Raw genomic sequence first — 13,376 nt, forward strand, 5'->3', positions numbered from 1 at the left:
AATGGGGAAATCACACTTATAACCCATAGACTTCATAAAATATACTCCATACAGTTTTTCCCCCCCATTTGAAGTCTTAGCATTGGCATCTATTATAGTGGGAACCTGATAAAGACCTAGATTCTTTGTCTGAAATATGTGACTTTTCCCACTTTAAAAAGAACAAATGAATCTGAAATGCAGTACTTGGATGCAATCTCAAAAATGACAGAATGATCTCTGTTCATTTACAAGGCAAACCATTCAATATCACAGTAATCCAAGTCTGTGCCTCGAACAGTAATGCTGAAGAAGCTGAAGTTGAATGGTTCTGTGAAGAACCACAAGACTTTCTAGAAATAACAGCCAAACAAGATGTCCTTTTCATTACAGGGGACTGAAATGAAAAAGTAGGAAGTCAAGAAATACCTAGAGTAACAGGCAAATTTGGCCTTGGAGTACAAGATGAAGCAGGGCAAAAGCCAATAGAGTTTTGCCAAGAGAACGCGCTGGACATAGCAAACACCCTCTTCCCACAACACGAGAGAAGATTCTACACATGGACATCACCAGATGGTCAATACCAAAATCAGATTGATTGCATTCTTTGTAGCCAAAGATGGAGAAGCTCTATACAGTCAGCAAAAACAAGACTGGGAGCTGACTGTGGCTCAGATCATGAACTCCTTATTGCCAAATTCAGACTTAAACTGAAGAAGGTAGGGATAACCACTAGAGTATTCAGACATGACCTAAATCAAATCCCTTATGATTATACAGTGGAAGTGACAAATAGATTCAAGGGATTGGATCTGATAGACAGAGTGCCTGAAGAACTATGGATGGAGGTTTATGACATTGTACAGTAGGCAGTGATCAAGACCATCCCCAAGGAAAAAAATGCAAAAGGCAAAATGGTGTAGGAGGAGGCCTTACAAATAGCTGTGAAAAGAAGAGAAGTGAAAGGCAAAGGAGAAAAGGAAAGATATATCCATTTGAATGCAGAGTTCCAAAGAATAGCAAGGAGAGATAAGAAAGCCTTCCTCAGTGATCAATGCAAAGAAATAGAGGAAAACAATAGAATGGGGAAGACTAGAGATCTCTTCAAGTAAATTAGAGATACCAAGGGAATATTTCATGTAGAGATAAGCTAAATAAAGGACAGAAATGGTATGGATCTAACAGAAGCAGGGGATATTAAGAAGAGGTGCAAGAATACACAGAACTATGCAAAAAAAATCTTCATGAACCAGATAACCACATTGGTGTGATCACTCACCTAGAGCCAAACATACTGGAGTCTGAAGTCAAGTGGGCCTTGGGAAGCATCAGTATGAACAAAGCTAGTAGAGGTGATGGAATTCCAGTTGAGATATTTCAAATCCTAAAAGATGATTCTATGAAAGTGCTGCATTCAATATGCCAGCAAATTTGGAAAACTCAGCAGTGGCCACAGGATGGGAAAAGGTCAGTTTTCATTCCAATCCCAAAGAAAAGCAATGCCAAAGAATGTTCAGACTAACACACAATTGGTCTCATCTCATACGCTAACAAAGTAATGCTCAAAATTCTTCAAGCCAGGCTTCAACAGGACATGAACCATGAACATCCAAATGTTCAAGCTGGATTTAGGAAAGGCAGAGGAACCAGAAATCAAATTGCCAACATCTGCTAGATCATTGAAAAAAGAGAGTTCCAGAAAAACATCTACTTCTGTTTTATTGACTATGCCAAAGTCTGTGACTGTGTAGTTCACAACAAACTGTGGAAAAGTCTTCAATAGATGGCAACACCAGACCACCTGACCTGCCTCCTGAGAAATCTGTATGCAAGTCAAGAAGCAGCAGTTAGAACTGGACATGGAACAGCAAACTTGTTTCAAATTGGGAAAGGAGTATGTGAAGGCTCTATATTGTCACCCTGCTGACTTAACTTCTATGCAGAGTACATTATATGAAATGCCAGGCTGGATGAAGCACAAGCTGGATTCAGGATTGCCAGGAGAAATTTCAATAACTTCAGATATGCAGATGGAACCACCCTTATGGCATAAAGCAAAGAAGAATTAAAGAGTCTCTTGATAAAAGTGAAAGAGGAGAGTGAAAAAGTTGGCTTAAAGCTCAACATTCAGAAAACTAGGATCATGGCATTTGGCCCCATCACTTCATGGCAAAGAAATGGGGAAACAGTGGAAACAGTGACAGACTTTATTTTGGGGGGTGCTCCAAAATCACTGCTGATGGTGACTGCAGCCATGAAATTAAAAGATACTTACTCCTTGGAAGAAAAGTTATGACCAGCCTAGACAGCATATTAAAAAGCAAAGACATTACTTTGCCAACAAAGGTCCATTCAGTCAAAACTATAGTTTTTCCAGTAGTCATGTATGGATGTGAGAGTTGGATCATAAAGAAAACTGAGTACCAAAGAATTGATGGTTTTGAACTGTGGTGTTGGAGAAGATTCTTGAGAGTCCCTTCAACAGGAAGGAGATCTAGCCAGTCCATCCTAAAGGACATCAGTCCTGAATATTCATTGGAAGGACTCATGCTGAAGCTGAAACTCTGATACTTTGACCACCTGATATGAAGAACTGACTTGTTGGAAAAGACCTTGATTTTGGAAAGACTGAAGGCGAGAGGAGAAGAGGACAACAGAGGATGAGATGGTTGGATGGCATTACCAACTCCATGGACATGAATTTGAGTTAACTCCAGAAGTTGGTGAAGGACAGGGAGACGTGGCGTGCTGCAATCTATGGGGTCACAAAGAGTAGGATATGACTGAGCAACTGAACTGAACTGAACTCAATGTGGTTTTCATACTAGTTGTTCATGAAACTACCTTCTCACACACTTTACAATAATTTATCATTGCGTGTCTTATTTGTATTGATTTCCCAACAAAGATATCAACACATTCTATTTAAGCGTTTTCATGATCTCACAGTCTTTCTGTGTACTACCCATTTTCCATTAGATTAGTTTAATGATCTGAACTTAAGTTCTCTCAGAAAGCCCACCTTATAGGCTTATTTTGAATGTTAAATCAAACAGTGTATATCACATTTAGCCTAGTTCCTTGCTTGGTTTGAGCATTCAATTACACTCAAAACATGCTTTGCTCTCTTTTCTATTTTTAGACCAAGAACGTGGCAATTTGACCATGTATTAAACAAATTATTGTATTATATGAAATTATATCTGTGAACCAAATTGTGGAATTTGGAAACAAATATTCTTTTCTTTATGGAACTTAGATTCCAATTGAAGGGATTGATATTTGACACATCACTTAAACAATGCCTAGAATATGAGTAAAATACATAACAGGGATAGTAAGGTGGTGGGGGTTCAAATTGAAATAATTAAAGAATATCTTCCAAATTCTTTTTCATTCTGTTATTACAAGATATTGAATATAGTTCCTTTTGCTATATAGCAAATGCTTGTTGTTTATCTTTTATATATTATGGTGTATATTTGTTCATCAGAAACTTCTAATTTATCCCTTCCTCTCACTTCCTCTTTGATAGCCATGCTTATTTTCTATGTCTGTGAATCTGTTTCTCTTTTGTAAATAAGTTCATTTGTATACTTTTTTAGATTCCTCATATAAGTGATATACTGAAATATTTTTGTCTGATTTATTTCCCTTTATGTGATAATTTCTCAGTCCATCCATGTTGCTACAAATGGCAATATTGCATTATTTTCATGGCTAAATAATAGTCCATTGTGTGTATATGTATGTGTGTGTGTGTGTATATATATATATATATATATATATATATATATATATATATATATGCCAATCTTCTTTATCCATACATCTATCAATGGAGATCCATCTATTGATGGAAGCAACCTACACTGCTTCCGTATCTTGGCCATTGTAAATTGTACTACTGTGAACACTGGAGTGCACATATTATTTTTTTTCAAATTAGCTTTCATCTTTTCTGAACATATACCCAGGAATGGGATATCTGGATCATATGATAACTCTATTTTTATTTATTTAAGAAACCTCTACATTGTTTTCTATAGTGGCTGCACAATATACATTCCAACCAAGAGTGTAAAAGGGTTTTCTTTACTCCACACTCTCTACAGTATTTGTTATTTGTAGACTTGTTTACAGTGGCCATTCTGACCAGTGTGAGGTTATAACTTCATTGTTAGATTTGATCCATATTTCTCTAGTATCAATAATTAGTGTATTTAAGCATCTCTTCAAGTGACTGTTGGTCACCTGTATAGCTTCTCTGGAGAAATGTCTGTTTAGGTCTTCTTCACATTGTTTGATTGGGTGTTTTTTTTTTTTTTATATTAAGCTGTATGAACTGTTTGTATATTTGGAAATTGAGACCTTGTCAGTTGTATCATTTGCAGATATTTTCTCCTAGTACATAGGTTGTCTTTCCATTTTGAGTAACTAATATTTAGAGCTCCAAGTGAATCTGCAATATTCTGCATTTTTACCTCTCTCTTCCTAACTTATGGTAGAATTCTCAAATTTTTATTTATTTTGTTGCCGAGATGATAAGAAGATGGAGACACTTAGATTAGACTGCATAGATCTTTTTCCTCAAGGTTCTTGTTTTAGAAATGGTATAGCCAATTTACAGATATATAATTTTCTAATTATATTTCCAAAACTTTGCTTTATTTAGTGAGAAGATGGGCTAGGATTTGATTGTTAGTCTCAGGTAATGACTGCTTTAAATTTTATGAGACCATATAATAGAAACTGTAAGCTCCATGATAATTGATATGTGTCAAACTACTACATAGAGAAGAGGTTGAAATTTCTTGGGTCAAATATCTGTATTGGTATCTCTCCTCCTGAACTCATTCTGTGGCTTTCAAGGAACAAATCACAAGATTTTTCTAAGCCTGATTTCCTCATCTTTAAATTAACTTTAATGTCTGCCATAAAGTAAGGGCTTAAACTATAGTAAGTAATAAGCAAATTTATTGTTTTTAACTTAATAAGAAATCCAGAGGAAAAATGACTTTAATTGTGTTGGCAGGTTTCTTATTTTATTTTTCGGAGATTCTCTTGGCATTGCCTATTTCGGGGATTGACTTTGTCCACTAGCTAATATCAAGTTGGATGCAGTTATTTTATGCATTACCAACAAAAACAAGAAAAAAATAGAGAAAGGCAAGAGAATTGATACTTTTGGACTCTATATGTGTGAGAAAACCATTAGAAACAAGACAAGAAAACCATTATAAACAAGACAAGAAAACCATTATAAACATCTTTCTCCAAGACGTTTTCCACTCATACTTCCTCAACAAGAAATAATTCACATATTCATTTCAAAGCCAAACTCTGTGCAAGAAGAATGGTTGTACCATTTTCTGTCTACCATATCTATGTAGTAGAATGGATATTGGTGGGTAACATTATTCCTGGGAAAAGTAATCAGTTCTGTGGAGGGCAAGATTTAAGACAACTTACCCCATTGACAAGACGTCAGTTTGACAAAGTTGTTATTTTTACCACCATAAGGAATTGGAGCTTGAGACAGAAACCAAGTATAGATAAAGAATAAACGTATATTTATGGAGTTTTTGAGTCTAGGTCATTGAGGAACTTAACCCACTCCATGTGTTTAATGTAAATGTACTTAAAACACTGGTAGCAATTGTTTGCTTTTAATTCCTTAATTTTGTGAGGGATATAAGAGAGAAACTTTAAATTGTGTAATAGGGTAGATCCTGCTATTAGTTTCACTATAGAAATTATTCAGAACACATTCAATTATTTGAGATGTTTGCTTTTCTATCAATAAAGTACAATTAAACACACAAACACACACAGTTTTGACAAGATGATATATATCAATTGTTAGAGAAGGAGAGAGAGATCCATTGTGTCATTTCCATGAAGTACAGCCTGTTGCTAGGAATAGCATTTTAAAAATGAAAAGATGTACCTTAAAAACATTTTTTATAAATGAAAGCAGATATTTGTCCTCTGTTCTAATCTTGAACACCAAGTTGAATATTGTGACTCGAATATTTTTGGTTCTTCCTTCTTTATAGGATGTCAATATTCTTTTAAACTGTAATAGATATCTCCAATATGTACAGTCTTTTTATACTGTGTGTGTGTATATATATACACACACAGATATATATCTCATATATAGTATATATGATATATATATTTCAAAAGGAGATCTCAAAGAATTCTTTTTAATACATTTCCACAATATAGTCTTTGTAGATAATAACTGTTCTGATGGCAACATGGTGTCTTTTTTCTTCAAGAATTTTCAAATGAAATAAAAATACTCTTATTCATTGAAAAATATTTTACACAATTTTAAGTTATTTTAGATTTTTGTACTTGAGAAAATATTTTTGCATGAACAAGTACAAAGACAAAAAGTATTTTGTACATACTGAAAGGGAAAATTAAACAATTATCTATAAAATTAAATAATTTTTAAAAGGAGAATTTAAAATACTGTTATTTATTACCTGAAATAATGCCATCTAAGAATTTTGTCACAATTTTATTCACATATAACCACTATATAGCAATTATTATGGTTTCATAAAGGCACAAATGAATTAGAAAATATTATAAAATACAAAATGAATTTACATTTAGTATTCCACAAGTGAAATATGTTTTTCTATTGCTCTGCTACTGTAGTGATTTTTTTAAATGTTTATAATTTCAGACCTCAGAACGCAGAAATCGAAGTTAAAGAAGATTAAACCCTAGTGTTTAGCAAGCACTAGTCAAAGCTCTACTATGTTCCTACAGGTTGTTTGGCTCTGGTTACAAAGTAGATAGCAAAGATCGTGTGTGTGTGTGTGTCTGTGTGTGTGTGTGTGTGTGTGTGTGTGTGTGGACTTCCCAGGTAGGACTAGTGGTAAAGAACCTGCCTTGCTGATGCAGGAAACATAAGACACGTAGATTTGATTTCCTGGTTGGGAAGATCCTCTGGAGGATGGCATGACAACTCACTCCAGCATTTTCGCCTGGAGAATCGCATTGGCAGGGGAACCTGATGGGCTGCAATCCACAGATGTATATATGTGTATATATGTTACATATAGGCAAGATAGTCACAGGACAGATTTTGATGATGATATGTGATACAGAGGAAAGAAAACAATGTGGTGTTATAATGACTGATACTGTATCATTAGGGCAGATTTCACTGAGAAAGTGACAGTTCAGCTAAGACCCTCATGACAAGAAGGCTACAGCCAAAGTAAGGTCTGAGACTGCGGCAAGGTAGAAGGTAGTAGTCCCAGCAGAAGAGAGTCTAATTCAGTCTAAATCAACCCTGTTTAGTCATTTCAACAAGATATCCAACTTTGTTCTTTGTGGAGAGACTTATCAAAACCCCACAACATTCAGGCAAGTATTTCACATGTGTGAACATCATCTATCATGTATATTGTGGGGGAAAAGTAAGTTGATGGAATTGTTAGTTAGGACATTTATTCATTCAATATAAATTCATTATGGTTCATTGTGTTTTACAGTGTTTTACAATATTTTAATATTAGTTCCATCCTGGCGCTGAGTATGTAATACTAAGGCAAAATGAGACACAGTTACGTTATGGGAGAAACCAAGAATTGCTCAAATGAATGTTATATTACAAAAATAATAAATATTACCAGTAGAAGTCAGTCATGCTATGGATGTGAATAAAAAGTGATTTTTCAGAAAAAAACAGGGTTACTTGGAAGAGGTAGTGAGGACTGAACATAGATCTGAAGGAAAATGAGTTAAGTAGGTAATGAGAAATAGAAGAATTTTCCAGAGAGGGGACATTTTAAGGACTCTGACCTTTATCCTAACATCAAAATATTGATATCTTTTAAATAGACAAGAGGGCATGATTTATATTCATTGTGTGAAGCTCAGTCCAGCCTAGCTGGAAGGGTCAGAATAATAAGACGAAGCTAATTTGGAAAGATCTCCAAAAATTTTTTCTTAAAAATTGTGCATTATCATAGATGTACCAGATTAGTGGTGATATTAGGGAAGGTAGGAGGAAACTGACAGATTAAATACATATTTACAAGACTTGGTGGCAGAGAAAAGGGGAACAGCACTGTGTTTGCTCCTTTAAATTCACTCTCCTGTCTACCACTCTCCTCTTGTCCCAGGGGAGGCTGACCTGTATAGACCACATCAGTGGCTCCCTAGTCTTTGGATTTTGTGTTGGTCTAGCTAATAGTGAGAATCAACAGGCAAACAATGGATGTAGGTCAGTTAAGTAAGGACATTTCTTCCCCTGACTACCTCCCTGGAGGGTTGCCTTGGATGGCTCCATTCTCAAACAAAATCGCTGCTTCTTTTAAGTCAGCAGATCTACCAGGACTCTTTCCTTCTGCATTCTAGTGACTCTTTGGGGCAGAGGTGGTAGAGTCCCAGGATACTGTACTACTCCTTATTGTCCACCCTTTATGAAGACTCCCATAGTTAAAACATTTTGGAGTTATTCTAATGAATGTGCCATCTGTTTCCTGCTGGTACCCTGACTGATAGAGTGGGTGAGAGAGGTTAAATATCAGGAATGACTCAGGGTTCTGACTGCAAAAGAAGGCTGGTGCCATTCACTGAAATTAGAAATCCTTGAAGAGGATTAGTGTTAGAGAGAGAGACATGGTTGAATCAAGGAATCTGGAACATGTTGAGTTATGGGTTCCTTTTACACATCCAAATGATCTATGTGAAATAGATCATTGGCTATGTAAGACCAGAGCTAGGAAAGGAAATAGCCCATGAGTTTCTTTTAACCATCGATCATGTAAAAAGGGAGTCTTGGATGGCAGTAGTGGCAGAGTGCTGGAGGACTTGGGGATACAGAGGCCAGAAACACAGTCTCTGCCTTCAGAGAGGTGGTTATTCTTTCTTCTCAACTAAAGTTTAAGTGCCTTATGACACAGAAATATATTTGTTTCATCTTTCTGCTTATCATTCAACAGTGTATATTTGTTTAATTTGTATTACTTATGGCATAGAAGTATTCCCCTAACATCATGTCTAGCATAAACTAGATGCTGTGTAAGTGTCGTCTGAGCAAATGAATTTTGTATTATATGTGGATTTTAATTAACCACAATACAAGTGATCATGGAAAACACAGAGAAAGCATTCCAAATAACACCCAACAGACTTAGCAACAACTTTAAAAGTGCCTTTCATGTTCTGCTAGAGAACATTAGCTTGCTTTTCTGCCTACACTGCCATTTCAGTCAGAGCTATCTCATAAAGTCGCGGAGTCCTAGTCCAGGTTTTCAGTCCTCAGATGAAAGTTGTACACCTTTCAGTTTTAAACTCGGTAATTTTACATTAAGAAATTAAATAGCGGAGCCTTGAAAGTAACTTGCTCACAGATATGCAACGAGTTACTAGAATAGGCACCATTATGAATGTGAATCTCTGGACACCTAATCTAGGGCATTATTTTCAATTTGGATTTCTTCTTATTTTTTTTTTTTTTTCTTTTTTAGTTATATAACTAAATAATTGTGTATTCTTTTCAGAAAATGAAAAGACAGAAAAACATACCAAAACCCCCCTTAAACTCACTAATAAGTTTAACACATTATGCAAGACAGAATAATGGATCCCCCAAAGATATTCATTCTCTAGTCACAGGAACCTTTGTTTGTGTTACTTATATGGTAAAAGTGACTTTCCAGATGTGGTCAGGGTTAAGGACTGTGAGATGAAGAGACTGTCCTGGATTATCAGGGTGGACTTAATATAATAAAGAGGGTCCATTAAAGTGAGTGAAGGATGCAGAAGAGGAAGTGAGTCAGAGAGGGATGTGAAGATTATAAACTTCTGAATTTGAAGATGGCCTCCCTCTTCCATTGACCAGAGAATGCCTATGGCCTTTAGAAACTGAAAAAGGGAAGGAAACATGCTTCTTGGACCTTCAGGAGGACAGCAGACATGCCAACACCTTGATTTTAGCCTATTTCAGACTTCTGCTCCCCAGAACTGTAAGGTAATAAATCTGCTTTATTTTAAGCCAGTAAATGTGTGGTCATTTGTTATGACAGTAATAGAAAATCCTTGCAATTATCCAATGTTTTAATCTAATTACAGCAGTCCTTAAAAGTGGAGAACATTTCCTGGCTGCAGAAAACAGAGATCTGTTTTGAGAAGGACAAAAATAGCTACTGTTTAGCATCTTGGCATATAATTCTTTTTTTTTTTTAACAACAAAGACATTTTCAGAATTACAAACATGTGTTAATTATTCTTTTGTAAGAATTATTCATCGCTTTGTCTTTTATATAACTATTATTCCTCTTATTTGCCATTTTAGTTGTATTTCATTCTATTTCTAGATGTATACATATTTTAATTATTTATGCAGACACATGAATAACATTAAAATAATTTATTGACTTTCCAGAAAGTTTATAACAAAATATCCTTGTTATTTTAGAAAATAATTTATATTCTGCTCCATTCATATAACTTTTCATAATTTAGACTTTATTATATTATTTGTGGGCTTTTCTGGTGGCTCAGACAATCAAGTCTGCCTTTAATGCAGGAGATCAGAGTTTGATCCCTGAGTCAGGAAGATCCCCTGGAGAAGGGAATGGCAACCCACTACAGTATTCTTGCATGGAGAATTCCATGGGCAGAGGAACCTGGTGGGCTGCAGTCCATGGGATCACAGAGTCAGACACGACTGAGCAAGTAACAATTTGTAATTTCAGTGATTTATCATTAGCATATATTTTGATATTTAGCAATGTAATGTTTAGCCTTCTCCACTTTCTATTCAGATTTTTCCTGTTCTCATATCTTAATAAATGTATATACACACACAAATATTATGCAATAGTTATAAAATCTCCAAAGGATTTTTTAGGAATGAAAAAAATAGTGTAACTTAATTTAGAGAATTGTCATCTTAACAACACGACTTTTTCTTATTCATTAACAGAATATTTCTTCACTTATTTGTCTTCTTTTATATCCCTCTGTAATGCTTTATACTTTTATTCAGAAAAGATTTGCACGTTCTTTATTGAATTTTTCCAGGATACATTTTATTTTTTGATCTATTATGAATGGTAAATTTTATCTTCCAGTTATTGTGCTATGGAAATATAGAAAATGTAATGACTGTTAGCAGCTGCCAAGCTGAAATTCTTTATTCCCCACATATTCAACTGAGCATTGTGAGTTTTAATCATTATTCCAAATTTTTAAGTAAATATGTTCTTATACTTTGCTTACCTACATACAACTAAACATTTTCGAAATTGTTATTTCAGTGACAGAAGGAACAATAAATACCCCTGTCTTATGGTACTTATCAGATATTTATTGTATATACCTAACAAAATTATAGTCAGTGAACAGTAAAGATCTATAATATGACTGAATGCTTTTACCAGTAATTACCAAGGTTGCTTTGTATGTTTTGGTACTAAATATCATTTCTAAATTAAAGCAAAAGTACTTTGTGAATGCTAGACTAAATGTAGAGTCAGATACTGTCTTAAATACTATAATTTTGATTTACATCAACATTTTTGTCTGTTGATTCATTTATCAGTACTATATAGCATGAGGATCAATCAAGCTTAATGCTTGCAGAAATCATAGAAACTAAAGTTAAGCAATTATCTTATGTCTAAATCTGAAGTAGCACTGAGATTACTGCCACACCAATAGTAGTATTTCATATTAAAATGATAGCAGTCTCCTCTAGCTGGCTTATGTAACAGAGCAATATGAAAAGATAGAATTTTTGTGAAATTTTTTTTCTTAGTCAGCACGAGATCTTACAATGTGCTACTAATCTAATTGTTATCTTGTTACAAGATATTATATGGAAATGTATAATTCACACCTGCCCACATGTACATACATTGTTTCTTTCATAAGATTTTCACAGTTTTACGTATATGAGTTACATATTTAATTTCTAGCCATCTTCCCTCACTACTTTCATGAAACTCAGGTTTTAAATACTATTGTATATTACAGTCCTACATTTAGTATTATAATATACTACTTATCTACTAGCTGTGATACTTTCTATTTATTTATGCAAACACATTTTTATTGACCAATGTTGGGTTTGGGAACAACATGATGAGCAAAAGAAACTCTTCCCTTAAGGTGTTAGCAACCAAGCATCTTAACTTAAAATTATGTGCGGCTTGGCACCTTTAGGAAAGACAGGAGGAGGAAGCATATGTTTCAGACTTTTGGGGAATTATTTTTTTGTTGTTGTTGTTCTTGTAACTATTTTTATTTTTTTTCCATTTATTTTTATTAGTTGGAGGCTAATTACTTTACAATATTGTAGTGGTTTTTGCCATACATTGACATGAATCAGTCATGGATTTACATGTATTCCCCATCCCGATCCCCCCTCCCACCTCCCTCTCCACCCGATGGGGAATTCTTTACATTTTAAATATAAAGAATTTGTTTTTTATAGGCCCCACATTATTTGATAGAAAAAATACATGTATATGAGTAAAAATACAAACTAAATATGATTTCACTTTTATAACTCTGTAAGAATCTGTTAAGAATTTTAATGGATCAAGAAGTATATTTTGTTTTGCTTTAAGTCACTGAAATTACCATGACAAGCAAAACTGAACAATGCACATTTAGATAATCTCATTGATTTCCATCTTTCAATGACCATGAAGAGAAAATTCTTATTAATTCTTAATACAGGCTAACACTTTTTTTTAAAAACCTGTTGAACTGGCAGGTTCACCTTATTGGTGACCTTAAGAAAGACAAAAAGGAATTTGATTATAGTAGCAGCTGGTCATGGTTGTTACTACCCCAGATACAATTCCAGATTGTAACTCCACTACTGGGTTCGTTTCTACAGATCAGCGACTGGTTGAATAAGGAGAAGGAAAAACAAAACAAACAAACAAAACATAAATGACCTCATAGTCCTTAAGAAACCAGAAGTTTTCTAACATATATTCTTAGATTTAAATATTCATTCCCACCCGCATCATCCTTATTTTTATTCACACTTGTGACTGTATCAGAGTTTCCAACCAGTAGTCCTAGCAGGCTTTAACAGCCTCCTGGATGGTCCCAGAGTGCTGCCTACATCTGCCTACATCTATGTCAAATAGAAGCTGGTATGTTATCATCTTGTGAAACCGTGTATACAGAATGTGTTGCTGTCCTGGAATGTTAGGTTGCTGAGAAAAAATTTCCTAGGTGGTAGTTTTAAAACAAGTTGGTTATCTTTTAAATGCATGCAAGCAATATTATGCTTCTGTGGGCAGTGTTTTGCCAAGAGCTGAACATTCACTCTCTGTTAGGATTTGTGGTCACTAGTTGGTATTGAAATAACCCTTGGTTCATTTTTTCTTCTCCCT

This window comes from Muntiacus reevesi, chromosome 2, assembly GCF_963930625.1.
Source record: "Muntiacus reevesi chromosome 2, mMunRee1.1, whole genome shotgun sequence".
Lineage (NCBI taxonomy): Eukaryota > Metazoa > Chordata > Mammalia > Artiodactyla > Cervidae > Muntiacus > Muntiacus reevesi.